Raw genomic sequence first — 14,287 nt, 5'->3', positions numbered from 1 at the left:
CTCTGTGGCCTCCTAGTTACTCTTGTGAGGCGGACTTATTGGGCCTGGAAGCTTTTGATGAAAATATCAAAATGGGGACGCTGGTTTGTGGGATTGTTACTGTGGAGTGTAAATACATGCTTTAGTTCTCCTGCCTTCTGCCTAGAGAATTCCTTATATCCTGTGGTTCCGGACCTTTTAGGCACATATGAGATTCTCTTTGAAATCATAAATTCTGCCTTCCTAATATACCCACCCCATTGGTGGTGATGGTATCAGAAATAATCATCTTATCAAAAACTCCACATAGCCATCAGTGAATTAAAGAAAGATTTTATTTATCACTCTCTTGCCAGAGACCCCAAGAGACCAGGTGACCTAGAAGGAGAAATACCCTTTCAGACAATTACAAAGTCTTTTGTCTTATTTCCCTCCCTAGCTCTCCATTGGCCAGGCATTTCAGGGTCTACAGCCTATCTGAAAACACCTAAAACCAACCCCCCATGTGGGTCTCCACCCTTGCTTACATGTCTAATTTCCACATTTTAATTCCCTCCCCCATTTCATTCTCATTCTCTTTGTACTTTAGTAAAGGAATGTCAAGCCATAAATACTTTTAATCTTATCCCAGGATGTCTGCATCACCCAGATTTTATGATCTCCACAGCATGAAAAAGGAATTTTCTCAATTAATAAAGGTTGACAAAAGTGTGAGTTGAAGATTCAACCCAGGATACTCATAAGAAACATCCCATTATCTAAGATGGCATCTGGGTTAATGGGCCTCAACCTTAGTGAGCTTCACCTGGCCTGGCAGTTTTTTACACAGGAAAAAGGCCTTCTCAGAGAACAAAGAGAGTGTCTGCTCGCAACCTCTGGGCTATATTTCCCACCACAATTTTTATTTCTTGAAGTAACTAATAAGTAGGAGACTTTTTAGCAAGTATGACTCCTTAAGTTTCACAAATTGTGTATCACATGATTTCTGTGGAAACAAAAGTTCAATCACAAAAAATCACAATCATCTCTTACAATGGGCTTGGATAAATTTGCAGATGTACAGGTACAACACTTGAACAGATAGCATACAGTTTGTCCCAAAAGTCTTAGTGCAGTTTTTAATCCGACCTCAGACACTTGACACACTTATTAATTGTGTGACCTTGGGCAAGTCACTTAACACCAATTGCCCTGGCTTTCCCCCTCAAAAAAGGGGGAGGGGCAGCTAGGTGGCATAGTGGATACAGCACTGGCCCTAGAGTCAAGAAGACCTGAGTTAAAACCCCACCGCAGACAACACTTACTAGTTCTGTGACCCTGGGCAAGTCACTTAACCCCAATTGCCTTGCCAAAAAGAGGGAACAAAGGAAAAAAAAACCCGGGTACAACACTTGAAGAGATGGTATACAGTTTGTCCCAAAAGTCTTAGTGCCATTTTTAAACTATTAAAGCTGAATTGATAGCTATATAAGCTATTAAAGCTTAAAACTGCACTAATATTTTGGGGATGTCCTGTATATAATGATTTGAGGACTTAGGCTACTAGGGAAATGCAGAAAAGGTGGCACAAAGGTTGAGCTTTGAAGGAAATAAAAGATTCCCTGGGTCTTATTTCTCATCTGCAAAATGAGATGGTGGAGTTAATGTTCCTTTTAGCCTCAAAACTTTGGTCCCATGATCCTCTAGTCCAGTATAATACTCTGGACTTATTGTTCCTGAGCAAATATGGCTACATTTCCCCTTTAGGGTTCTAGGGTTACCCCTGGGGGGTCACCAGTCTTTTTCTAGTATCAGCTCACACTCCAATTCTGGTGTGCTCCCTGCCCCCCAACTGCCAGCGATTAACATCTCAGTTCCATTCAACCAATTAACATTGACTAGCTTTTACAAAGGTTTGTTTACTCCAAAGATACAGCCAGAACAAAGTTGTGAACATTCCCCAACACCTGGGTTCCAGGCATATTTCCCCCTAACCTTCTTCACTCCCTGGAGAGAATGGGCTCAACTTAATATGGTTTCTACATAGCATTAGCTCCAGCAAGTTCACTCCCAAAAATAACATGGATAGCTTAGCCTGCTTGTTTGCTATTGGTTAATTAGATCAAGCAAGTCTCTCTTCATTTCTTGTTATCTGGATTCTGATAAATCCCAGGATGGGTGGAGCATTCTCATGACCTTTCAAGGCTCATTTGGCCATTTCCAATCTCCTTCACCTAAAACAGGAAACACCAAGCACATGAAGCAAAGGAGACCACATGTTGACCTCAGAGAGGAAAGACCTACAGCCTTGTCCCATATATCATGGTCTTTCTAACCCGACCAGCAGCTAGGCAGTAAAGAGAGTGAACCAATGCAAGTGAGGGTTAAGCTGTGGCTAACTAGTGCCTTTTGAATGAACCCAAGTTCTGACCACAAAACCAATCAATTGTCCCACTCCTCAGCTCATGCCTAGCAGCCTGGAAACAAACAGCCATGGAATCTGTGTATGCTCCCAAATTAGGGTACCTGGAGCCAATTCAGACCAGCTCAAGAGAGAGCCAAATGTTAAGTTTTCAGTGAGCATTATACTTCAGAAAAAGGCAAAGTACAAATCAGAGTTTGATTTACTGTTTTGCTGATTGCCTAAACTTAAGAAAATAACAGAGAAGATATTAATAATGCAAATTAAATTTAAAGTGTATTGTGCATAGATCTCCTCTCACCCCACCCCACCCCCCACATACAAAAAGCTGGTTGTTAAACATTTACCAGCATACCACTAGGAACAGGACATTTCTGTTCCATGTTATCATGTCTTTCTAGAAGCTGGCTCCCCAGCCTCTTCCATGTGGAGGGTTGCATCATCAACCCTTTTGCCTTTCACCTGCTCTACAGATATTCAGAATGACTCCCACACACTTACAAGGCACTGGCCAAACTGGAACTAGGAGGTGTTAGTATTCTCTATTGACGTTGTATTTGAGTAGGATCTAACCCAGGTCCCACATACTTTATCAACAGATCTGAAACACCTCTGACAATTTACTTTTCCTCTTCAGGGTTCAGCTTGCAATAATGAGGTCACATCCTTAATGCTTTTAAGATGTCACCCAACAACTTTGTGAGGTAGGTAGCTCAGAGGTCATTGCCCCAATTTTCCTATAGAGGAAAACAGGGTCAGGAAGGCAAAGGAACAGAAAGGACCCTGGATTTGGAGTAATGAGACATGAGTGGGAATCCTGGCTTTGTTACTACCCAGGCAACATTGTACAGTAGACAGTGTGCTGGATTGGGCCAGAGAACCTGGGTCTGAATCCCAATTCTGTCACTTATTGCTTGAATGACCTTGGACCAATCACTGCTTTTCTAGGCTTTGATTTCCTCATTTGTAAATGTGAGAGGACTGGACTAAATAAATGACCTCTGGGGCCCTTTCCAGTTCTAACTCTATGAGCCTGGGAAGTAGATAAGACCCAAAGCCCCTTCCAGTTTGAAATCCTAGTAACTGTGAGCTCCTTGAACACTAGGACTCTCTTTTGCCTTTCTTTACAGTTTCTGGCACATAATGGGACCTTAATAAAAAATAGTTGACTGACTAAGTCACAAGCACACAGCTAGAGAGCAATAGAACCGAAACTTTTTTTTGGAGGCAGTAAGGGTCAAGTGACTTGCCCAAGGTCACACAGCCAGTAAGAGAACATAAACTTGAATTCAGTCCCTTATGCTTGAGATCACTATTGTTTTTGTTGTCTCATACATTACAGGCACTAGGGGGCACTACAGTACAGAAAGCACTGAACCTGGAGTCAGGGAGATCTGAGATCAACTACCTCAGATACCACCTAGCTGGGTGGCCTCGGGCAAGTAACGTCACTTCTGCCTGCCTCAGTATCCTTGTCTGTAAAGTAGGCATAATAAAAATCATCTTCCTCCAAGGGCATAAATGAGAGAATCAAATCATAGTAGGTACTTCAGAAATACTTATTTCCTTCCTTCCTTCCTAGGATTTCTCTAGGATGAGAAATCTAGACTACACAATCTCTAAACTCTCTTCTAGTTCTAATAACCTATGATTCTAAAACTTATCTGTGCTATAAGAGATGGAACGGACTTTAGACATCACATAATCTAACCTTCTCATTTTACAGATTGAAAGTTGTGAAGTCTACAATGCCCTGCACACCTTCTCAGACTTTTCTGATAATAAGTAATAACTCAGGCTGATTTTTTTCCTCTTCTTTTTATTTTATTTAAAAATGTTATTCTATGGGATGGCTGTCTGGGAGGGATCAGGAGAGAGATAAAGGGAGACGTTTGGGTGATACAAAAAAAGATGTCAATAAAATTTTTTAAAAAAATATTCTTTGTTCTACAAGTAACCCTCTGGGAGGGGAAAATGGAGGGACTGAGGAGGAAATTTAAGATATGTAAAAACAAAGGATATCATTTTACACATTTCACACATTTTCAGGCTTTTTCCAACTAGTTATGTTGATTTTTTTTCCTCTTCATTTCCATTTCTCTATAAACGTTGTTACATGGCATGGCTTTCTGGGAGAGAAAGCCTGAATTCAAACCCAGTTCTTCTGACTCCAAGCCCAGAATTCTTTCTGTTGCACTGTCCTACTGGACTACCATACTCTCCTCACTTCTGCCCTGGAGAAGCTCTGATTTCCATCCTAAGCTTCTGATTCCAGCCCAGAGGCTACTTCTGATATCAGGCCTGCCTTGTTCACCCAAGGTATTTGTACTTTTCATGATTTTGCATGAAAATGCTTATCGATGTAGTCATGTATTATTTAATTTGCTTACATGTATAAATACTGTGTCCCACCAGTTGACTCAAGTTCCTTTCATTTTTTTAATCTTTATATTTCCTTGCATGGAACCATGAAAAGTAAAGTGAGCAGAACCAAAAGAACATTGTATGCAGCAACAGCAGTATTACTCAAAGAGTAATTGTGAATAAGTAAGTTATTCTGAGTACCACAAATACTCAAATCACCTATAAAGGACTTAGGAAGGAAGATGCTATCCACCTCCAGAAAAAGAACTGATATGGAGAAGCATCCATAGAATGGTTTTATATATATTCATGAATCTGGGTCAAATGGTACCCTTCTCTAGTGCAAGGTGGAGAAGAAATGAAAGACAGTTTAGAACTTAAAATGTAACAAAAAGAATTTTTAATTTGATTGAAAAACCAAGCTTTATATCCCTAGTGGCCAACCAAGGCCCTAGAATGCAGCAGGTGCTTAGTAAATATTTGTCAAATTGGATTGAACTCTGACCCAGTTACCTGGTGCTCCACTCTTTCAATGAAACCTAGGGTGTGATACCTCTGGTGCAATGGAAAGCAACTTGAACGAGTGTGCCTATAACATTATCAGTGGAGACAACTACAACCACACAACAATCAAAAGGCAACACTGGAAAATTACAAACAACAAAGAGATAAGGGAAGCCGCCCTTCTCCCTCTCCTGAGCAGAGGTGAAGGGTCAGTGTGTGAAACAGTGTGACTGTTTTCAGGTTTCCCCCTCTGTGGTTAGATTGGTTTTGTGATTACTTTTTCCTCTTTTTCTTTTTTTCTTAAAAAAATTCTTTGCTGCGGAATGAATTAAGCAGAGCCAAGAAAGCAATACACACAAAAACGACTACAATGTAGATGGAAACAGCCTCACAAAACAATCCAAAGTCAATGTTCCAAAATTACAGAGAACAAGACCGGCCCCGAAGAGAAGAGATGAGGAAATACCACCCTCTCCACAAGCCTGGTCTTTTGCTGAAGTTCCAACTCCACAAGTTCATTACTTTCAGACCGATTTGCTGTATCGACCAGCTATGCTAATTTTTTCCTCTTCTTTTTCTTTTCTTCAAAAACGTTATATGGGACTCTTTGGGAGGGAGAAGGGGAGAGGAACAGGGAGAAATCTGAGTGATATCAAAACCAAAGATGTCCACAAAATTTATTTTAAAAATAGTCTTTGTTATAGGGGTTGCTTTCTGGAAGGGGAAAAGGGAGGGGCAAAGGAGGAATTTAAGTGATATGAAAACAAAAGATATGAATAAAAATTATTTTTTAAAAAGAGGACTAGAGTTTGAACACCAAGTGTGACACTATAATGACTTTGGGCAAGTGACTTTATCCTTCTGGGCCTTAATCTCCAAATCTGTATCATGGGCCCTTCTATGTCTAAATCTATGATCTCTCCAAGCTCTAATTGAGTTATAGTCAATAAACAGTCTACTGACCTGCATTCCTTAAGGAAGATAAATTGATTGAGGAGTAAGGTGTTGGTGAAAGAAGAAGCCAAAACAATCTTTTGGATCTAGCCTGTTAGCCTTGGCTACAAGTGTAGATTGCTCCAAAGTCAATCCAAATTGCCCTCAGTGGAACAAGACCTATTTTACTATAAGCAATAGGAGCATTCCTAAAATTACATTTTAGTGAATCAAACCTCATACGAAGGACACCAGAGAAGCTTGTTATATAATGAAAGTACCCGAGTGATGAGTCCTTTTGTTAAGCAAAAAAATGATTGCATTTAATGAAAAGGGATAGAATAGTCTTGGCTCAGCCATGGACTAGCTGGGTTCTAACATGTATTAGTGATCAAATGAGATCATATTTGTGAAGTGTTTAGCACTGTGTCTGGCACATAGTGGGCACTTAGTAAATGCTTGTTATTTTCCCTCTATTCCCTGTTAGTGACCTTTGAAAATTCCCTGGCAGTCTCTGTGCTTTAGTGTTTCTCATCTGTACGCAAAAGAGGGAGCATGTTCAGATTTGCTCTTCCTGATGGGTTACATGGGCAGCTAGGTGGCACAATGGATGGAGCACCAGTTGGAGTCAGGAAGACTCATCTTCATGAATTCAAATCTGACCTCAGATACTTACTAGCTGTGTGACTCTGAGCAAGTCACTTATCTGTATTTGCCTCAATTTCCCCATCTGTAAAATGAGGCAGAGAAAGAAATAAACACTCCGGTATCTTTGTCAAGAAAACCCCAAATGGGGACATGAAGAGTTGGATATGATTGAAATGACTGAACAACAAAAATAGATTATATACAGTATGCCCAGATATTCCCTGACAGTTCCAATCCAAATTGTGGAACATTGGAAGCAGTTTGTAGTCACCAAAAGGCTGGTACTGTATTGATGACCAAGGCCCTTTAATTGCTTTTAGGGGAAGAAAAATTGATAAGGAGTTGTTGATCTAGAAGTGAGTGTACCTACAGAAGATACAACTCACTCACTGTCTCTTTACTTGGAGGCTTCTATTGAGAAGGACCGGATTGAGCTGCTGGATGCAGAAAAGGCAGCTGGCCATACATGTCAATTTCTTTTGTGTTTATTCTTTTCCGGGCTTAGGTGAATAGTATTCCTGAATGGGGGTGCCTAGGCAATGTGGTGAGTTAGGGAAATCCAGAGGTCCTCTAAGAAGTTCCATTTGTGATCAGAATGGGTAGCAAAGTCCACTGAAAATGGTAACAGTGGCTTCCAGAGAAGTAGGGGTGGACAATGGAGTGGGCTCCTGAAGAAGGATATAGGCAAATCACTTAGGTAATAAAGCCAACCTCAGTATGAGGCACAGTGGAATGAGTGTTCAATCTGTAGTCAAAGAATTCACATCCTGGCTCTGCCATTTACTTCCTGTGACTTTGGCAAGTCACTTCACTCTGTAGACCTCCATGTCCTCACAAGTTAAATGAGTGGGCTGGTCTTTATTCCCTCTGAGGTCCCTCTTCCCAATAGAATGTAAGCTCATAATGAATAGGGATTGTTTGATTCTTTGTATCCCCAAAGCCCAACAGTGCTTGGTACATAGTAGGCACTTCATATTTGTTTATTGATTAATTGATACTAGCTCTAAACCTATGATGAATGAATGAACAAACACTTATATGCCAGAAACTGTGCTAAGTGCCAAGGTTGTAAATACAAATGCAAATACAAAAAACAAGATGAACCCTAGAGTTTGCATATGTGTAAAGCACTTTGCTGGCTATAAAGCTAGCTATGTATTCTAATGGAGAAGACAAAACTTATAGGGATGGAGTGGTGCCTTGGTTTAGTCTAGAAAGACATAGAGACAGTGAGTAGAGCCATAGGACAATTAATTGATAAATCCTTTCCAGGAATGGTAGTGTTCATTTGGTTAATGTATCCAGAGCTAGAGATAAAAAGAAGGGGTGTGGATCAGTGGACTATGTTAGATATGGATCAGTGGTATAGGTTAGGTACATAAGACACAGTAGTCAATGACTATAGTAATCTATTGTTTGATAAACCCAAAGACTTCAGCTTCTGGGATAAGAACTCACTATTTGACAAAAATCGCTGGGAAAACTGGAAAATAGTATGGCAGAAACTGGGCACAGACCAATATCTTACACAGTATACCAAAATATAAGTCAAAATGGTACACGATTTAGATATAAAGGGTGAGACTATAAGCAAACTGGGAGAGCAAGGAATAGTTTACCTCTCAGATTTATGGAAAATGGAAGAATTTATGGCAAAACAAGAGATAGAGAACATTATGAAATGCAAAATGGATAATTTTGATTACATTAAATTGAAAAGTTTTTGTACAAACAAAGCCAATGCAACCAATAGTAGGAGAGAAGCAGAAAACTGAGAAAGAATTTTTACAACCAGTGTCTCTGATAAAGGCTTCATTTCTAAAATATATAGAGAACTGAATCAAATTTATAAGAATACAATTCATTCCCCAACTGATAATTATCATGGTCAAAGGATATGAATAGGTAGTTTTCAGAGGATGAAATTAAAAATATCTATGGCCATATGAAAAAATGCTCTTAATCACTATTGATTAGAGAAATGCAAATCAAAGCAGCTCTGATGTACTACATCACACTATCAGACTGGCTAACATGACAAAATAGAAAAATGACAAATGTTGAAGAAGATGTGGGAAAGTTGGAACACTAATTCATTGTGGGTAGAGTTGTGAATTGATCCAACCATTCTAGAGAGCAATTTGGAACTGTGCCTAAAGGGCTATAAAAATGTGCATACCCTTTGACCCAGCAGTACCACTTCTAGGGCTGTATCACAAAGAGATCATAAAAATGGGAAAAGGACTCACATGCACAAAATTATTTATAGCAGCTCTTTTTGTGGTGGCCAAGAACTGGAAAACAAGGGGATGCCCATCAATTGGGAAATGGCTTAACAAGTTGTTGTATATGAATGTAATGGAATACTATTGTGCTATAAGAAATGAGGAGCAGACACACTTCATAATAATCTGGAAAGACTTATGATGCTGAGTAAGGGGAGCAGAACCAGGAGAACATTGTACAGAGTAATAACCACAGTGTGCAAGGACCTAAAACTTTTCTGAAGGACTCATGATGGAAAATGCCATCCACATTCAGAGTAAAAAACTATAGAATCGGAATACAGAGTGAAGCAGACTATTTTCCCTTTTGTTTTGTTTTCTTTCTCATGGTTTCTCCCATTCATTATAATTCTATGCAACATGACTAATGTGAAAATGCGTTTAATATGAATGTATGTCTAGAGCTGCATTGGTAATTAAGGTGGGATTTTTTTTTTTACTGTTTTCTCTTTTAGAATGCTAAAGTAATCAAGTGCCTTTGGTTAAGTCTTACTAGGTGCAAGGCCTCAGGCCCATAGCCTTTCGCTGATTAGGTATGAAGGCTTTGGGCCCTAAGAAGGGCATATAATGTCAGAGGTTAGCATTTTGTTTGGGGCTCTCACTCACTGGAAGAGTGTTGTGTGATTCAACTAGATGGATTCTGGGCAGCCGTTGTTAGATGCCCCCCAAACCCCCCACCCCGCTTGAAAACCCAGATGTTGGTGCTTCTCTGGTAACTATATATTGCTTGGACAGACAGCTAGAAGCTTGTCTTCTGATTAGTGTTTATTTGCTCTGTTTATATAATGTATGCTTGTAATTTGTATTAGCTCTGGAGTTCAGGGTACTGGCTTTTCCCCCTGAACTAAGTGAATGATATATGTATGTTTGATTAAATTGAGATTGTTGACCCGTTAAAGTGGCTTTCCTTAGAAAAGCAGATCAAGGAACCTATGCTGGCAGCTCTTGATGCAGGTCTTATTGGGTCTTACACCTCAGCAGCAGCTGCTAGTAACATTGTGGTTACAAGAGCCCGTATCAGATGACATGGATTAGGGATGGAGGCAGGAGGGAGGGGGAGGAAGTTTGAAATTTATGGAAGTGAATGTTGAAAACTGAAAATAAATAAATTAATAAAAAATTTAAAAAAAGAAATGATGAGCAGGTAGACTTCAGAAAAACCTGGAAAGACTTATATGAACTGATGCTGAGTGAGGGGAGCAGAACCAGGAGAACATTGTACACGGTTATAGCCACGTTGTGCAGTAACTAATTTTTGATAGACCTGGATTTTCTCAGCAATGCAAGGTTCTAGGACTCGAAATAGAAAATGCTATCCACATCCAGAGAAAGAATTATGGAGTCTGAATGCAGATCAAAGCATACTATTTGCTCTATCTCTTTTTTGTTTAGTTTTGTTTCTTCTTTCTCATGGTTCATTCCATCGGTTATAATTCTTCTTTGCAACATGACTAATGTGAAAATATGTTTAATGTGAATGCATATGTAGAGCCTATCAGATTGCATGCTGCCTTTGGGAGGGGGGATAGGCAAGAGGGGGAGAAAATTTGGAATTCAAAAGCTCGTGGAAATGAATGTTGGAGCCTAAAAATAATTTTTTAGAAAGAAGTACTATGTAGGAAAAAAAGAAAGAAAAGAAGGGGTGGAAGTAGGGGAAGGGCCTGAGTCAGGCTAGATATGGAGAACTCTCACCAGTCAGGAGCCCAAGGCCATAGGCAGGGTCCTGAGGCAGACAGAGGTTAAGGGACTTGGCTGGGTCACACAGCTTTTAAGCATCTAAGGCTAGATGTGAACTGTCTTTCTGACTTCAGACCCAGCATCCTCACAGATAAGTCACCCAAGTGTCAGAGGATGGACGATTGGATATAGTGTGGAGTCAGAATGATCTCCTAAAATGCCCTTCCTCCTCTAAGTGATGGGTTTCAGAGACTCTGACTAGAGAAACCCAGGAGCGAGCCGCCCCCAGGGGGCAGATGGGAGAGTAAGGTTTGGAAACGAGGCTGCTGGGCCACGAGTGCGCAGGCGCAATCCTGTCGGAGTTCTCTGAGGAGAGGACGGCAACATGACTTCTGCTGCTTCACCTCCCCTCACCATGGCAGTTTTGGGGCAAGGACGGAGGCTGTCAGAGATGGCACTCGGGAGCTCTGCCGCCCTGGCCCTGGGGCAAGAGGTGAACGCTAAAGGGGCGAGGCCTGAAGAGGCTGCTACCAGCAGAGGGACCAGTGAGGGCAAGGGAACCCTGGGCCTCAGACCCGGCGCCCTCAGTGAGGTATGGGGGGAGGGTGAGCAGGACCCCGGGAGCCCCGCCCCTCAGTGCTTGAGGGAGCGTAGTTCCCGGCCCCCCAGAAGAGGACTCAGTTTTCTACCGTGCCTGGCAATCAGGCTTCCAGCCTTCCCTCGAAGACCTCTAGGGATGAAGAGCTCACACTGAGGCATCCAGCCTTCCCCCCAAGGCCTCCAGGGACGAAGAGCTCAGGTTCAGGCTTCCAGCCTCCCCTCGAAGACCTCTAGGGATGAAGAGCTATTTTTTTATGGTGATCCATTCCACATTATAGGATCAGTAGACTAAGCTGGATGGGGTCTTAGAAACTTTGAGTCTTCCACCTCATTTTAAAAATAAGAAAAATGAGGCACAGAAATTTTAAGGGAACTTTCCTGGCATCTCAGGGCTAGTAAATGTCTGAGGTGGGATTTGAACCCAGGCCTTCCCAAATCCAAGTCAGGTATACTTTCCACTACATCATACAATGCTACTTTTTTCTCCAGATTTTTAAGCCTAAAGTTGCCTCTTTTCAACTTCTGCCCATTGCTTCTGATTCTGCCCTTTGCAAGTTCAGGCAGGTTGGGCTGTTGCAACAATTCGGCTAGCAGCTGCTGTGGGGAGTGAAAAACCAACACAAGCCCAACAACAAGAACACTGCCAGCACAGGTTCTTTTGATCTGCTTTACTAAGGAAAGTAGCATTAAGGGGTTAACAATCTCATTTCAATCCAACATACAAATATCATTCACTTAATTCAGGGGGAAAAGCCAGCACCCTGAACTTCAGAGCAAATGCAAACAAATTACAAACATACATTATGAACAGACCCAAAACAATTCATAGTTACCAAGAAACCATCAACATCTGGGTGAGCCAGGAGGCTCTCTGAGTGGCTGCCCAGAGTCCCGCCGCTCCAGGAGTGAGAGCCTCAGCAAGTATCTCTGTTCTCTCTCTTTTTATACACTCTTTAGCCATCATCCACAGTCATCTGAGCACTAGAACTTAGGCTCCTATTATTGGCTCTGGTCTTAGCAACTCCCCTTAGGACCCTGAGGGCTTGACACCCACATAGGCTTAGCACCTAATAGATAGGGGTTTGGGCCTGGAGGCTTTGCGCCTAATAAGTCTCCATCAAAGACAATTAATTTATCATTCTGAAACAGTAAGAAAGTCCCACCTTAGTTACCAATGCAGGGGCTGATCTCTATTCCATGGGAGAGCCTGGCAAGTACTTAAAAACAGCTTTTATATCCCTTGTCACTTTGTTTAAGACAACTCTTATACTGAAAAGTTTGGAAGAAGGAATACTGACTAGACTAATTTCATTGGTATAATTTATAAAGAAACTTCCTCTGTCAGTGCAGGTGCACCTTCTCTGCAATTTGTGGTCTTAAGAGTTGCTCAGAGCTCTCAGAGGTTAAATAATTTGTCTAAGGTCACACAATCATTATCGTGAGGAAGAGCAGAATATCTGAAAAATCAATCTTGTTACATCAAAGTCCTGCTTTGCTCTATAGGTCTGGAAAGCAGAGGGGAAAAGAGTCAGTAGATAGGTTTCTACTGGAGTGCTTGAGGAAAACATCAGGCCCTGAGCTCAGTCAAGAGAATAGTAGCTGACATTATTTCATTTGATTCTCATGGCTCAGGTATAAACTCATTCTCATTTTATAGATGAAGTGATGTAATCTATGAGCTTCAGTGACTTTCTCAGGGTAACTCGGCAAATAAGAGTTGGAGGCACGTTTTGAAGCCAGGTCATCCATGCTCTCTGCCCTACTTCATACCTCCCCTCAGGATAACAAGCCTCTATGTCTTAGGATGACCTCAGTCTTTATCTTCTGGGATTGCACAATGAAACCTTAATCAGGCTATGAGACTCTATCTCTGAATACCTTGTGTCTGGGATGTAGAGACATCAACCAGCCCACGCTACACATTAAGGACTAGGTTGTTTTAATAAGTTGGCCATCATTGGGGAAGATTCAAGAACATCAGTAATTCTGGGCATTTCCCCAGGACTGGGACAACATGTGCGGTTATGCTCTTGGGCAACAGTGGTATTGAGAACTTCTGGAAAATCTTGCCACTCAAAATGTAATTCTGCCGAACTCCAGTGTCAATGAACTTTCCCCTTTCCCATAATTCGTAACTACACATCCACCTCTTTCATTTGTTCTCCCTTTTGTGTGAAGAGGAAAGATTTGTTTGTTTTCATTTACATTTTATAAGATTGGACCTTTCCCTAGACTGTGGAATGAAGACCTTTGTGCCCAGTTTGAACTGTAAGAGGATGTCATTTTAAGTCAACTGCATTTTAAAAAAAACTTTCACACCTACAGGATTGAGCAAATATAACATTACATAATTAATAATAATAATAATAATTAACATAATAAATAACATAATTAATTTACTATACATCCCCAAAGCCCCAGAAGTAAAGAAGCTTTAATCTGGAGGACAGTGGCATTCACTGTCAAGGTGTGATATGGCAACTCAGACAAAAAGAAAAGGAGGGGAAGAAAGGTAAGTTTTCAGGATTGTCATTGTGGTGTCATGGATGTTCCTATACATGGAGGAAATGAGACCCAACATATCTTCTCTTTCTGCTTACCTGCAAATACTAATTTATTTGAATGTATGAGTTCTAAGATATTCACATACTTAAGTTTTGATTGTTCATATTGTGGAAAGGATAATTCAAAGCAGATAATCCATATATATGTGTATATATATATCATATAAGTTTGGAATGCGTAGATATGTTTATAGCTGTGCATTTTTGTTTCATAGGTTGTTGTGCTGAATGGCCTCAGCATATTTGGGTGGACCACTGGGGTGAATTTATATGAGGTCATAGAAAAAGATGCCCAGGATGGGCAGTATTGTGATCAACGTTATTTGTTAATC

This window comes from Trichosurus vulpecula, chromosome 2 (genome assembly GCF_011100635.1).
Source record: "Trichosurus vulpecula isolate mTriVul1 chromosome 2, mTriVul1.pri, whole genome shotgun sequence".
NCBI lineage: Eukaryota > Metazoa > Chordata > Mammalia > Diprotodontia > Phalangeridae > Trichosurus > Trichosurus vulpecula.
This window is presented reverse-complemented; position numbering follows the sequence as displayed.